The sequence below is a fragment of the Triturus cristatus genome, chromosome 5_2, assembly GCF_964204655.1.
Source record: "Triturus cristatus chromosome 5_2, aTriCri1.1, whole genome shotgun sequence".
Classification (NCBI taxonomy): Eukaryota; Metazoa; Chordata; class Amphibia; order Caudata; family Salamandridae; genus Triturus; species Triturus cristatus.
The window spans coordinates 553,298,902-553,313,333 of NC_140588.1; the positions used below are offsets into that span (position 1 = coordinate 553,298,902).

Below are 14,432 nucleotides of genomic sequence, written 5' to 3' on the forward strand. Positions count from 1 at the left end.
AATGTTCAGATAAGTCCCACTGAAATTTGTACTCAGATCCCTGTTTTCAGAGTCCAGAGTGCTAACCACGACACCATCCACCCTCCCGTACCAGGGTGAGCTTTCCATTTTGACAGAAGAGATTTGCCTCAGGGGGCAACTTATCTTTCATTGAAAAATATTATCTCACATAAAAACCACTGTTCAACAGAGTTATAACGTTATTTGAGTCTTTTGGGCAACATCCTTCCCCAACATAGTTCAATATGCAAAAGTTTACCAGAATAGGAAAGCAATCCAATTCAGTTTCTCTTTGACAGTAGAATATTAAAAACTTTGACATTTCCACATTGCTGCAGCAGTTTGCACTCCTTTCACATGGGAGGTTCCATGGTGTAATGGTTAGCACTTTGGACTTTGAATCCAATGATCCGAGTTCAAATCGCGGTGGGACCATTTTATGACTCTTGACCAAATCATTTTCTTTCAAGTGTATTCATTAATATCACATATCTAATACCGGTAGGGTGAACAATTAATTTATTGATTATACTCTAAAAGTTTACTAGATGTGAGCAAATAATAGAATTTTTACAATACCTGGAAACTAAATGGCTCAAAATAATGAGAGATTTTACAAACTCACTCTGGTTTCTCAAACTCATCACAGGGGCCTGATGCACGACATTACTTTTCAAAATCTTACTGTTATTGATAAGGGGAACAAGGAACTTTTTAATTGCAAAGCATTCATTAAAACAAAACTTGAGGAGTCAAACTTTGTGTTACGGGGACCGAAGATGTGCATTTTGAATAATAATCTTGAAATTCAGACGTACAAAGATTTTACACACTGATTTTCAACAGTAAATCCACAACCAATAAAGTTGAATCTTTTGAAAGACATGTCAAAGGTGTGAATCTGAAATTCACTTTCAAAGAAATTCACAATGAAATGCACTGTGTAAGTCCAGCATGTTGTCAGCTAAGAAATCAGCAAAAATGAACTATCTCATTACTGGCCATATAGATGAGAAAGGAAAATAAACTCATGTTTACAATGTGGATGTGAAAGAACAGTTTCTAGGTTCAGCTTCAATATTTATGTTTATGAATAATTGATATGTTCATATTGTCTAACAGCTATCTAGATGGATAAAGCTATGTATGCATCTATACATACTTATGCGTTCATACGCATCAGTATAAAACATTGATATTAGGTTTTTTCTAGACCAAATTCTAAAAAATGAGTTAAACAGTGAATCTCATAATTGTAGTAGGTCCCACCGAGATTTGAACTCAGATCGCTGGATTCAGAGTCCAGAGTGCTAACCATTACACCATGGAACCCTCTCACACAAGAGTGCCTTTTCCATTGAGACAAAAGAGAGCGCATCAGTGATGTCCTTCTCTTATATTGATAAAAAGATATCTCATTTGAATGGTCATAGTGGATAGAGATTTAATGTGATTTGATTCTTTTCAGCTATATTCTCTATAAAAGTGTTAAATATTCAAATGTTTATCTGAATATAAAAGTTATATCACAATGTTCATCTTTGCCTGTAGCATAATAAAACAGTCTTCATTTCCAGACTACTGAAGCAATGTCTCTGTCTCCTGCATGGGTGGCTCGATAGAGCAATGGTTGGCAATTTGGACTTTGCATCCAATGATCCGATTTGAAACCTTGGAGGGACTTTTTTTATTACTCTTGAGCTTTTCCATTTCTTCATCTTTGTTCATTGATAGCTCAAATTCAACACCAGTAGGTTGAAAGAGTCAATTATTGAATGCTTTCAAAATGTCCATCAGCTTGAACAAGTTACATCAATACAAACTTTACAATACTTTGACATCAAATTTCTTCACAAAGTAGTTAGCCATTATAAAATCATATCCTGATTTTCTCAAACGCATTTCAGACGGGTGATTCACAGCATGACTTTTTTAAGCGTTCCCGCTATTGATAAGGCAAAAATAGCACATTTTGAATGAGAAGTTTTCTTCAATCAAACATAGAGGAACCCAAATGATGATCTCATTCAGCTAGTAAAAATGTTGTTTTATATTAGTATGGAAATCGTGAAAAGAAAATGTTTTTCATGCTGATTTACAACAGTTGATCTCCAATCGTAAAATATAAGCTTTTGGTCGGAGGCATGACAGGTACTGATCAAATTCTCATTTTTGAACTTCATTCACAAATCATATGATATGCTTTGTATACATCAACTGTATTGTTGGATCAATAATGAGTAAAAAGTGACTATCTCAATTTCAGGACATATAAAAGAGAAAGAAGTAGAAACTCATGTTTCAAATGCTGAGAGGCAACAACTGTTCATGATTTTCACCTCCACTAATTATATTTATTTTTATAATCTATATGTTTATATGTTCCTATAAATATACAGAGACATATAGCTATATATACAGAGATACATATGTACAGGTTGATTTTTACATGTTTATAAGTAAATGTGATGTTGTTCCAAATAAAACTTTTAAGAACTGAATGGAAAAGAAAATTGTAATGTTCAGATAAGTCCCACTGAAATTTGTACTCAGATCCCTGTTTTCAGAGTCCAGAGTGCTAACCACGACACCATCCACCCTCCCGTACCAGGGTGAGCTTTCCATTTTGACAGAAGAGATTTGCCTCAGGGGGCAACTTATCTTTCATTGAAAAATATTATCTCACATAAAAACCACTGTTCAACAGAGTTATAACGTTATTTGAGTCTTTTGGGCAACATCCTTCCCCAACATAGTTCAATATGCAAAAGTTTACCAGAATAGGAAAGCAATCCAATTCAGTTTCTCTTTGACAGTAGAATATTAAAAACTTTGACATTTCCACATTGCTGCAGCAGTTTGCACTCCTTTCACATTGGAGGTTCCATGGTGTAATGGTTAGCACTTTGGACTTTGAATCCAATGATCCGAGTTCAAATCGCGGTGGGACCATTTTATGACTCTTGACCAAATCATTTTCTTTCAAGTGTATTCATTAATATCACATATCTAATACCGGTAGGGTGAACAATTAATTTATTGATTATACTCTAAAAGTTTACTAGATGTGAGCAAATAATAGAATTTTTACAATACCTGGAAACTAAATGGCTCAAAATAATGAGAGATTTTACAAACTCACTCTGGTTTCTCAAACTCATCACAGGGGCCTGATGCACGACATTACTTTTCAAAATCTTACTGTTATTGATAAGGGGAACAAGGAACTTTTTAATTGCAAAGCATTCATTAAAACAAAACTTGAGGAGTCAAACTTTGTATTACGGGGACCGAAGATGTGCATTTTGAATAATAATCTTGAAATTCAGACGTACAAAGATTTTACACACTGATTTTCAACAGTAAATCCACAACCAATAAAGTTGAATCTTTTGAAAGACATGTCAAAGGTGTGAATCTGAAATTCACTTTCAAAGAAATTCACAATGAAATGCACTGTGTAAGTCCAGCATGTTGTCAGCTAAGAAATCAGCAAAAATGAACTATCTCATTACTGGCCATATAGATGAGAAAGGAAAATAAACTCATGTTTACAATGTGGATGTGAAAGAACAGTTTCTAGGTTCAGCTTCAATATTTATGTTTATGAATAATTGATATGTTCATATTGTCTAACAGCTATCTAGATGGATAAAGCTATGTATGCATCTATACATACTTATGCGTTCATACGCATCAGTATAAAACATTGATATTAGGTTTTTTCTAGACCAAATTCTAAAAAATGAGTTAAACAGTGAATCTCATAATTGTAGTAGGTCCCACCGAGATTTGAACTCAGATCGCTGGATTCAGAGTCCAGAGTGCTAACCATTACACCATGGAACCCTCTCACACAAGAGTGCCTTTTCCATTGAGACAAAAGAGAGCGCATCAGTGATGTCCTTCTCTTATATTGATAAAAAGATATCTCATTTGAATGGTCATAGTGGATAGAGATTTAATGTGATTTGATTCTTTTCAGCTATATTCTCTATAAAAGTGTTAAATATTCAAATGTTTATCTGAATATAAAAGTTATATCACAATGTTCATCTTTGCCTGTAGCATAATAAAACAGTCTACATTTCCAGACTACTGAAGCAATGTCTCTGTCTCCTGCATGGGTGGCTCGATAGAGCAATGGTTGGCAATTTGGACTTTGCATCCAATGATCCGATTTGAAACCTTGGAGGGACTTTTTTTATTACTCTTGAGCTTTTCCATTTCTTCATCTTTGTTCATTGATAGCTCAAATTCAACACCAGTAGGTTGAAAGAGTCAATTATTGAATGCTTTCAAAATGTCCATCAGCTTGAACAAGTTACATCAATACAAACTTTACAATACTTTGACATCAAATTTCTTCACAAAGTAGTTAGCCATTATAAAATCATATCCTGATTTTCTCAAACGCATTTCAGACGGGTGATTCACAGCATGACTTTTTTAAGCGTTCCCGCTATTGATAAGGCAAAAATAGCACATTTTGAATGAGAAGTTTTCTTCAATCAAACATAGAGGAACCCAAATGATGATCTCATTCAGCTAGTAAAAATGTTGTTTTATATTAGTATGGAAATCGTGAAAAGAAAATGTTTTTCATGCTGATTTACAACAGTTGATCTCCAATCGTAAAATATAAGCTTTTGGTCGGAGGCATGACAGGTACTGATCAAATTCTCATTTTTGAACTTCATTCACAAATCATATGATATGCTTTGTATACATCAACTGTATTGTTGGATCAATAATGAGTAAAAAGTGACTATCTCAATTTCAGGACATATAAAAGAGAAAGAAGTAGAAACTCATGTTTCAAATGCTGAGAGGCAACAACTGTTCATGATTTTCACCTCCACTAATTATATTTATTTTTATAATCTATATGTTTATATGTTCCTATAAATATACAGAGACATATAGCTATATATACAGAGATACATATGTACAGGTTGATTTTTACATGTTTATAAGTAAATGTGATGTTGTTCCAAATAAAACTTTTAAGAACTGAATGGAAAAGAAAATTGTAATGTTCAGATAAGTCCCACTGAAATTTGTACTCAGATCCCTGTTTTCAGAGTCCAGAGTGCTAACCACGACACCATCCACCCTCCCGTACCAGGGTGAGCTTTCCATTTTGACAGAAGAGATTTGCCTCAGGGGGCAACTTATCTTTCATTGAAAAATATTATCTCACATAAAAACCACTGTTCAACAGAGTTATAACGTTATTTGAGTCTTTTGGGCAACATCCTTCCCCAACATAGTTCAATATGCAAAAGTTTACCAGAATAGGAAAGCAATCCAATTCAGTTTCTCTTTGACAGTAGAATATTAAAAACTTTGACATTTCCACATTGCTGCAGCAGTTTGCACTCCTTTCACATGGGAGGTTCCATGGTGTAATGTTAGCACTTTGGACTTTGAATCCAATGATCCGAGTTCAAATCGCGGTGGGACCATTTTATGACTCTTGACCAAATCATTTTCTTTCAAGTGTATTCATTAATATCACATATCTAATACCGGTAGGGTGAACAATTAATTTATTGATTATACTCTAAAAGTTTACTAGATGTGAGCAAATAATAGAATTTTTACAATACCTGGAAACTAAATGGCTCAAAATAATGAGAGATTTTACAAACTCACTCTGGTTTCTCAAACTCATCACAGGGGCCTGATGCACGACATTACTTTTCAAAATCTTACTGTTATTGATAAGGGGAACAAGGAACTTTTTAATTGCAAAGCATTCATTAAAACAAAACTTGAGGAGTCAAACTTTGTATTACGGGGACCGAAGATGTGCATTTTGAATAATAATCTTGAAATTCAGACGTACAAAGATTTTACACACTGATTTTCAACAGTAAATCCACAACCAATAAAGTTGAATCTTTTGAAAGACATGTCAAAGGTGTGAATCTGAAATTCACTTTCAAAGAAATTCACAATGAAATGCACTGTGTAAGTCCAGCATGTTGTCAGCTAAGAAATCAGCAAAAATGAACTATCTCATTACTGGCCATATAGATGAGAAAGGAAAATAAACTCATGTTTACAATGTGGATGTGAAAGAACAGTTTCTAGGTTCAGCTTCAATATTTATGTTTATGAATAATTGATATGTTCATATTGTCTAACAGCTATCTAGATGGATAAAGCTATGTATGCATCTATACATACTTATGCGTTCATACGCATCAGTATAAAACATTGATATTAGGTTTTTTCTAGACCAAATTCTAAAAAATGAGTTAAACAGTGAATCTCATAATTGTAGTAGGTCCCACCGAGATTTGAACTCAGATCGCTGGATTCAGAGTCCAGAGTGCTAACCATTACACCATGGAACCCTCTCACACAAGAGTGCCTTTTCCATTGAGACAAAAGAGAGCGCATCAGTGATGTCCTTCTCTTATATTGATAAAAAGATATCTCATTTGAATGGTCATAGTGGATAGAGATTTAATGTGATTTGATTCTTTTCAGCTATATTCTCTATAAAAGTGTTAAATATTCAAATGTTTATCTGAATATAAAAGTTATATCACAATGTTCATCTTTGCCTGTAGCATAATAAAACAGTCTACATTTCCAGACTACTGAAGCAATGTCTCTGTCTCCTGCATGGGTGGCTCGATAGAGCAATGGTTGGCAATTTGGACTTTGCATCCAATGATCCGATTTGAAACCTTGGAGGGACTTTTTTTATTACTCTTGAGCTTTTCCATTTCTTCATCTTTGTTCATTGATAGCTCAAATCCAACACCAGTAGGTTGAAAGAGTCAATTATTGAATGCTTTCAAAATGTCCATCAGCTTGAACAAGTTACATCAATACAAACTTTACAATACTTTGACATCAAATTTCTTCACAAAGTAGTTAGCCATTATAAAATCATATCCTGATTTTCTCAAACGCATTTCAGACGGGTGATTCACAGCATCACTTTTTTAAGCTTTCCCGCTATTGATAAGGCGAAAATAGCACATTTTGAATGAGAAGTTTTCTTCAATCAAACATAGAGGAACCCAAATGATGATCTCATTCAGCTAGTAAAAATGTTGTTTTATATTAGTATGGAAATCGTGAAAAGAAAATGTTTTTCATGCTGATTTACAACAGTTGATCTCCAATCGTAAAATATAAGCTTTTGGTCGGAGGCATGACAGGTACTGATCAAATTCTCATTTTTGAACTTCATTCAGAAATCATATGATATGCTTTGTATACATCAACTGTATTGTTGGATCAATAATGAGTAAAAAGTGACTATCTCAATTTCAGGACATATAAAAGAGAAAGAAGTAGAAACTCATGTTTCAAATGCTGAGAGGCAACAACTGTTCATGATTTTCACCTCCACTAATTATATTTATTTTTATAATCTATATGTTTATATGTTCCTATAAATATACAGAGACATATAGCTATATATACAGAGATACATATGTACAGGTTGATTTTTACATGTTTATAAGTAAATGTGATGTTGTTCCAAATAAAACTTTTAAGAACTGAATGGAAAAGAAAATTGTAATGTTCAGATAAGTCCCACTGAAATTTGTACTCAGATCCCTGTTTTCAGAGTCCAGAGTGCTAACCACGACACCATCCACCCTCCCGTACCAGGGTGAGCTTTCCATTTTGACAGAAGAGATTTGCCTCAGGGGGCAACTTATCTTTCATTGAAAAATATTATCTCACATAAAAACCACTGTTCAACAGAGTTATAACGTTATTTGAGTCTTTTGGGCAACATCCTTCCCCAACATAGTTCAATATGCAAAAGTTTACCAGAATAGGAAAGCAATCCAATTCAGTTTCTCTTTGACAGTAGAATATTAAAAACTTTGACATTTCCACATTGCTGCAGCAGTTTGCACTCCTTTCACATGGGAGGTTCCATGGTGTAATGTTAGCACTTTGGACTTTGAATCCAATGATCCGAGTTCAAATCGCGGTGGGACCATTTTATGACTCTTGACCAAATCATTTTCTTTCAAGTGTATTCATTAATATCACATATCTAATACCGGTAGGGTGAACAATTAATTTATTGATTATACTCTAAAAGTTTACTAGATGTGAGCAAATAATAGAATTTTTACAATACCTGGAAACTAAATGGCTCAAAATAATGAGAGATTTTACAAACTCACTCTGGTTTCTCAAACTCATCACAGGGGCCTGATGCACGACATTACTTTTCAAAATCTTACTGTTATTGATAAGGGGAACAAGGAACTTTTTAATTGCAAAGCATTCATTAAAACAAAACTTGAGGAGTCAAACTTTGTATTACGGGGACCGAAGATGTGCATTTTGAATAATAATCTTGAAATTCAGACGTACAAAGATTTTACACACTGATTTTCAACAGTAAATCCACAACCAATAAAGTTGAATCTTTTGAAAGACATGTCAAAGGTGTGAATCTGAAATTCACTTTCAAAGAAATTCACAATGAAATGCACTGTGTAAGTCCAGCATGTTGTCAGCTAAGAAATCAGCAAAAATGAACGATCTCATTACTGGCCATATAGATGAGAAAGGAAAATAAACTCATGTTTACAATGTGGATGTGAAAGAACAGTTTCTAGGTTCAGCTTCAATATTTATGTTTATGAATAATTGATATGTTCATATTGTCTAACAGCTATCTAGATGGATAAAGCTATGTATGCATCTATACATACTTATGCGTTCATACGCATCAGTATAAAACATTGATATTAGGTTTTTTCTAGACCAAATTCTAAAAAATGAGTTAAACAGTGAATCTCATAATTGTAGTAGGTCCCACCGAGATTTGAACTCAGATCGCTGGATTCAGAGTCCAGAGTGCTAACCATTACACCATGGAACCCTCTCACACAAGAGTGCCTTTTCCATTGAGACAAAAGAGAGCGCATCAGTGATGTCCTTCTCTTATATTGATAAAAAGATATCTCATTTGAATGGTCATAGTGGATAGAGATTTAATGTGATTTGATTCTTTTCAGCTATATTCTCTATAAAAGTGTTAAATATTCAAATGTTTATCTGAATATAAAAGTTATATCACAATGTTCATCTTTGCCTGTAGCATAATAAAACAGTCTACATTTCCAGACTACTGAAGCAATGTCTCTGTCTCCTGCATGGGTGGCTCGATAGAGCAATGGTTGGCAATTTGGACTTTGCATCCAATGATCCGATTTGAAACCTTGGAGGGACTTTTTTTATTACTCTTGAGCTTTTCCATTTCTTCATCTTTGTTCATTGATAGCTCAAATCCAACACCAGTAGGTTGAAAGAGTCAATTATTGAATGCTTTCAAAATGTCCATCAGCTTGAACAAGTTACATCAATACAAACTTTACAATACTTTGACATCAAATTTCTTCACAAAGTAGTTAGCCATTATAAAATCATATCCTGATTTTCTCAAAGGCATTTCAGACGGGTGATTCACAGCATCACTTTTTTAAGCTTTCCCGCTATTGATAAGGCGAAAATAGCACATTTTGAATGAGAAGTTTTCTTCAATCAAACATAGAGGAACCCAAATGATGATCTCATTCAGCTAGTAAAAATGTTGTTTTATATTAGTATGGAAATCGTGAAAAGAAAATGTTTTTCATGCTGATTTACAACAGTTGATCTCCAATCGTAAAATATAAGCTTTTGGTCGGAGGCATGACAGGTACTGATCAAATTCTCATTTTTGAACTTCATTCAGAAATCATATGATATGCTTTGTATACATCAACTGTATTGTTGGATCAATAATGAGTAAAAAGTGACTATCTCAATTTCAGGACATATAAAAGAGAAAGAAGTAGAAACTCATGTTTCAAATGCTGAGAGGCAACAACTGTTCATGATTTTCACCTCCACTAATTATATTTATTTTTATAATCTATATGTTTATATGTTCCTATAAATATACAGAGACATATAGCTATATATACAGAGATACATATGTACAGGTTGATTTTTACATGTTTATAAGTAAATGTGATGTTGTTCCAAATAAAACTTTTAAGAACTGAATGGAAAAGAAAATTGTAATGTTCAGATAAGTCCCACTGAAATTTGTACTCAGATCCCTGTTTTCAGAGTCCAGAGTGCTAACCACGACACCATCCACCCTCCCGTACCAGGGTGAGCTTTCCATTTTGACAGAAGAGATTTGCCTCAGGGGGCAACTTATCTTTCATTGAAAAATATTATCTCACATAAAAACCACTGTTCAACAGAGTTATAACGTTATTTGAGTCTTTTGGGCAACATCCTTCCCCAACATAGTTCAATATGCAAAAGTTTACCAGAATAGGAAAGCAATCCAATTCAGTTTCTCTTTGACAGTAGAATATTAAAAACTTTGACATTTCCACATTGCTGCAGCAGTTTGCACTCCTTTCACATGGGAGGTTCCATGGTGTAATGGTTAGCACTTTGGACTTTGAATCCAATGATCCGAGTTCAAATCGCGGTGGGACCATTTTATGACTCTTGACCAAATCATTTTCTTTCAAGTGTATTCATTAATATCACATATCTAATACCGGTAGGGTGAACAATTAATTTATTGATTATACTCTAAAAGTTTACTAGATGTGAGCAAATAATAGAATTTTTACAATACCTGGAAACTAAATGGCTCAAAATAATGAGAGATTTTACAAACTCACTCTGGTTTCTCAAACTCATCACAGGGGCCTGATGCACGACATTACTTTTCAAAATCTTACTGTTATTGATAAGGGGAACAAGGAACTTTTTAATTGCAAAGCATTCATTAAAACAAAACTTGAGGAGTCAAACTTTGTATTACGGGGACCGAAGATGTGCATTTTGAATAATAATCTTGAAATTCAGACGTACAAAGATTTTACACACTGATTTTCAACAGTAAATCCACAACCAATAAAGTTGAATCTTTTGAAAGACATGTCAAAGGTGTGAATCTGAAATTCACTTTCAAAGAAATTCACAATGAAATGCACTGTGTAAGTCCAGCATGTTGTCAGCTAAGAAATCAGCAAAAATGAACTATCTCATTACTGGCCATATAGATGAGAAAGGAAAATAAACTCATGTTTACAATGTGGATGTGAAAGAACAGTTTCTAGGTTCAGCTTCAATATTTATGTTTATGAATAATTGATATGTTCATATTGTCTAACAGCTATCTAGATGGATAAAGCTATGTATGCATCTATACATACTTATGCGTTCATACGCATCAGTATAAAACATTGATATTAGGTTTTTTCTAGACCAAATTCTAAAAAATGAGTTAAACAGTGAATCTCATAATTGTAGTAGGTCCCACCGAGATTTGAACTCGGATCGCTGGATTCAGAGTCCAGAGTGCTAACCATTACACCATGGAACCCTCTCACACAAGAGTGCCTTTTCCATTGAGACAAAAGAGAGCGCATCAGTGATGTCCTTCTCTTATATTGATAAAAAGATATCTCATTTGAATGGTCATAGTGGATAGAGATTTAATGTGATTTGATTCTTTTCAGCTATATTCTCTATAAAAGTGTTAAATATTCAAATGTTTATCTGAATATAAAAGTTATATCACAATGTTCATCTTTGCCTGTAGCATAATAAAACAGTCTACATTTCCAGACTACTGAAGCAATGTCTCTGTCTCCTGCATGGGTGGCTCGATAGAGCAATGGTTGGCAATTTGGACTTTGCATCCAATGATCCGATTTGAAACCTTGGAGGGACTTTTTTTATTACTCTTGAGCTTTTCCATTTCTTCATCTTTGTTCATTGATAGCTCAAATCCAACACCAGTAGGTTGAAAGAGTCAATTATTGAATGCTTTCAAAATGTCCATCAGCTTGAACAAGTTACATCAATACAAACTTTACAATACTTTGACATCAAATTTCTTCACAAAGTAGTTAGCCATTATAAAATCATATCCTGATTTTCTCAAACGCATTTCAGACGGGTGATTCACAGCATCACTTTTTTAAGCTTTCCCGCTATTGATAAGGCGAAAATAGCACATTTTGAATGAGAAGTTTTCTTCAATCAAACATAGAGGAACCCAAATGATGATCTCATTCAGCTAGTAAAAATGTTGTTTTATATTAGTATGGAAATCGTGAAAAGAAAATGTTTTTCATGCTGATTTACAACAGTTGATCTCCAATCGTAAAATATAAGCTTTTGGTCGGAGGCATGACAGGTACTGATCAAATTCTCATTTTTGAACTTCATTCAGAAATCATATGATATGCTTTGTATACATCAACTGTATTGTTGGATCAATAATGAGTAAAAAGTGACTATCTCAATTTCAGGACATATAAAAGAGAAAGAAGTAGAAACTCATGTTTCAAATGCTGAGAGGCAACAACTGTTCATGATTTTCACCTCCACTAATTATATTTATTTTTATAATCTATATGTTTATATGTTCCTATAAATATACAGAGACATATAGCTATATATACAGAGATACATATGTACAGGTTGATTTTTACATGTTTATAAGTAAATGTGATGTTGTTCCAAATAAAACTTTTAAGAACTGAATGGAAAAGAAAATTGTAATGTTCAGATAAGTCCCACTGAAATTTGTACTCAGATCCCTGTTTTCAGAGTCCAGAGTGCTAACCACGACACCATCCACCCTCCCGTACCAGGGTGAGCTTTCCATTTTGACAGAAGAGATTTGCCTCAGGGGGCAACTTATCTTTCATTGAAAAATATTATCTCACATAAAAACCACTGTTCAACAGAGTTATAACGTTATTTGAGTCTTTTGGGCAACATCCTTCCCCAACATAGTTCAATATGCAAAAGTTTACCAGAATAGGAAAGCAATCCAATTCAGTTTCTCTTTGACAGTAGAATATTAAAAACTTTGACATTTCCACATTGCTGCAGCAGTTTGCACTCCTTTCACATGGGAGGTTCCATGGTGTAATGGTTAGCACTTTGGACTTTGAATCCAATGATCCGAGTTCAAATCGCGGTGGGACCATTTTATGACTCTTGACCAAATCATTTTCTTTCAAGTGTATTCATTAATATCACATATCTAATACCGGTAGGGTGAACAATTAATTTATTGATTATACTCTAAAAGTTTACTAGATGTGAGCAAATAATAGAATTTTTACAATACCTGGAAACTAAATGGCTCAAAATAATGAGAGATTTTACAAACTCACTCTGGTTTCTCAAACTCATCACAGGGGCCTGATGCACGACATTACTTTTCAAAATCTTACTGTTATTGATAAGGGGAACAAGGAACTTTTTAATTGCAAAGCATTCATTAAAACAAAACTTGAGGAGTCAAACTTTGTATTACGGGGACCGAAGATGTGCATTTTGAATAATAATCTTGAAATTCAGACGTACAAAGATTTTACACACTGATTTTCAACAGTAAATCCACAACCAATAAAGTTGAATCTTTTGAAAGACATGTCAAAGGTGTGAATCTGAAATTCACTTTCAAAGAAATTCACAATGAAATGCACTGTGTAAGTCCAGCATGTTGTCAGCTAAGAAATCAGCAAAAATGAACTATCTCATTACTGGCCATATAGATGAGAAAGGAAAATAAACTCATGTTTACAATGTGGATGTGAAAGAACAGTTTCTAGGTTCAGCTTCAATATTTATGTTTATGAATAATTGATATGTTCATATTGTCTAACAGCTATCTAGATGGATAAAGCTATGTATGCATCTATACATACTTATGCGTTCATACGCATCAGTATAAAACATTGATATTAGGTTTTTTCTAGACCAAATTCTAAAAAATGAGTTAAACAGTGAATCTCATAATTGTAGTAGGTCCCACCGAGATTTGAACTCGGATCGCTGGATTCAGAGTCCAGAGTGCTAACCATTACACCATGGAACCCTCTCACACAAGAGTGCCTTTTCCATTGAGACAAAAGAGAGCGCATCAGTGATGTCCTTCTCTTATATTGATAAAAAGATATCTCATTTGAATGGTCATAGTGGATAGAGATTTAATGTGATTTGATTCTTTTCAGCTATATTCTCTATAAAAGTGTTAAATATTCAAATGTTTATCTGAATATAAAAGTTATATCACAATGTTCATCTTTGCCTGTAGCATAATAAAACAGTCTACATTTCCAGACTACTGAAGCAATGTCTCTGTCTCCTGCATGGGTGGCTCGATAGAGCAATGGTTGGCAATTTGGACTTTGCATCCAATGATCCGATTTGAAACCTTGGAGGGACTTTTTTTATTACTCTTGAGCTTTTCCATTTCTTCATCTTTGTTCATTGATAGCTCAAATCCAACACCAGTAGGTTGAAAGAGTCAATTATTGAATGCTTTCAAAATGTCCATCAGCTTGAACAAGTTACATCAATACAAACTTTACAATACTTTGACATCAAATTTC

The 14,432-nt window shown here is 33.9% G+C and overlaps 6 non-coding genes across 6 annotated transcripts; all 6 read right to left on the bottom strand.

The window, feature by feature from the left end:
- Positions 1-1,260: 1,260 nt before the first annotated feature.
- Positions 1,261-1,332, bottom strand: TRNAQ-CUG (transfer RNA glutamine (anticodon CUG)). Its single transcript has one exon. It is a non-coding gene; the product is annotated as a tRNA-Gln (tRNA).
- A 2,445-nt stretch (positions 1,333-3,777) lies between these two features.
- On the bottom strand, positions 3,778-3,849 carry TRNAQ-CUG (transfer RNA glutamine (anticodon CUG)). The gene has a single exon. It is a non-coding gene; the product is annotated as a tRNA-Gln (tRNA).
- Positions 3,850-6,293: 2,444 nt separating this feature from the next.
- On the bottom strand, positions 6,294-6,365 carry TRNAQ-CUG (transfer RNA glutamine (anticodon CUG)). The gene has a single exon. It is a non-coding gene; the product is annotated as a tRNA-Gln (tRNA).
- A 2,444-nt stretch (positions 6,366-8,809) lies between these two features.
- TRNAQ-CUG (transfer RNA glutamine (anticodon CUG)) lies at positions 8,810-8,881 on the bottom strand. The gene has a single exon. It is a non-coding gene; the product is annotated as a tRNA-Gln (tRNA).
- A 2,445-nt stretch (positions 8,882-11,326) lies between these two features.
- TRNAQ-CUG (transfer RNA glutamine (anticodon CUG)) lies at positions 11,327-11,398 on the bottom strand. Its single transcript has one exon. It is a non-coding gene; the product is annotated as a tRNA-Gln (tRNA).
- Positions 11,399-13,843: 2,445 nt separating this feature from the next.
- On the bottom strand, positions 13,844-13,915 carry TRNAQ-CUG (transfer RNA glutamine (anticodon CUG)). The gene has a single exon. It is a non-coding gene; the product is annotated as a tRNA-Gln (tRNA).
- Positions 13,916-14,432: the final 517 nt, after the last annotated feature.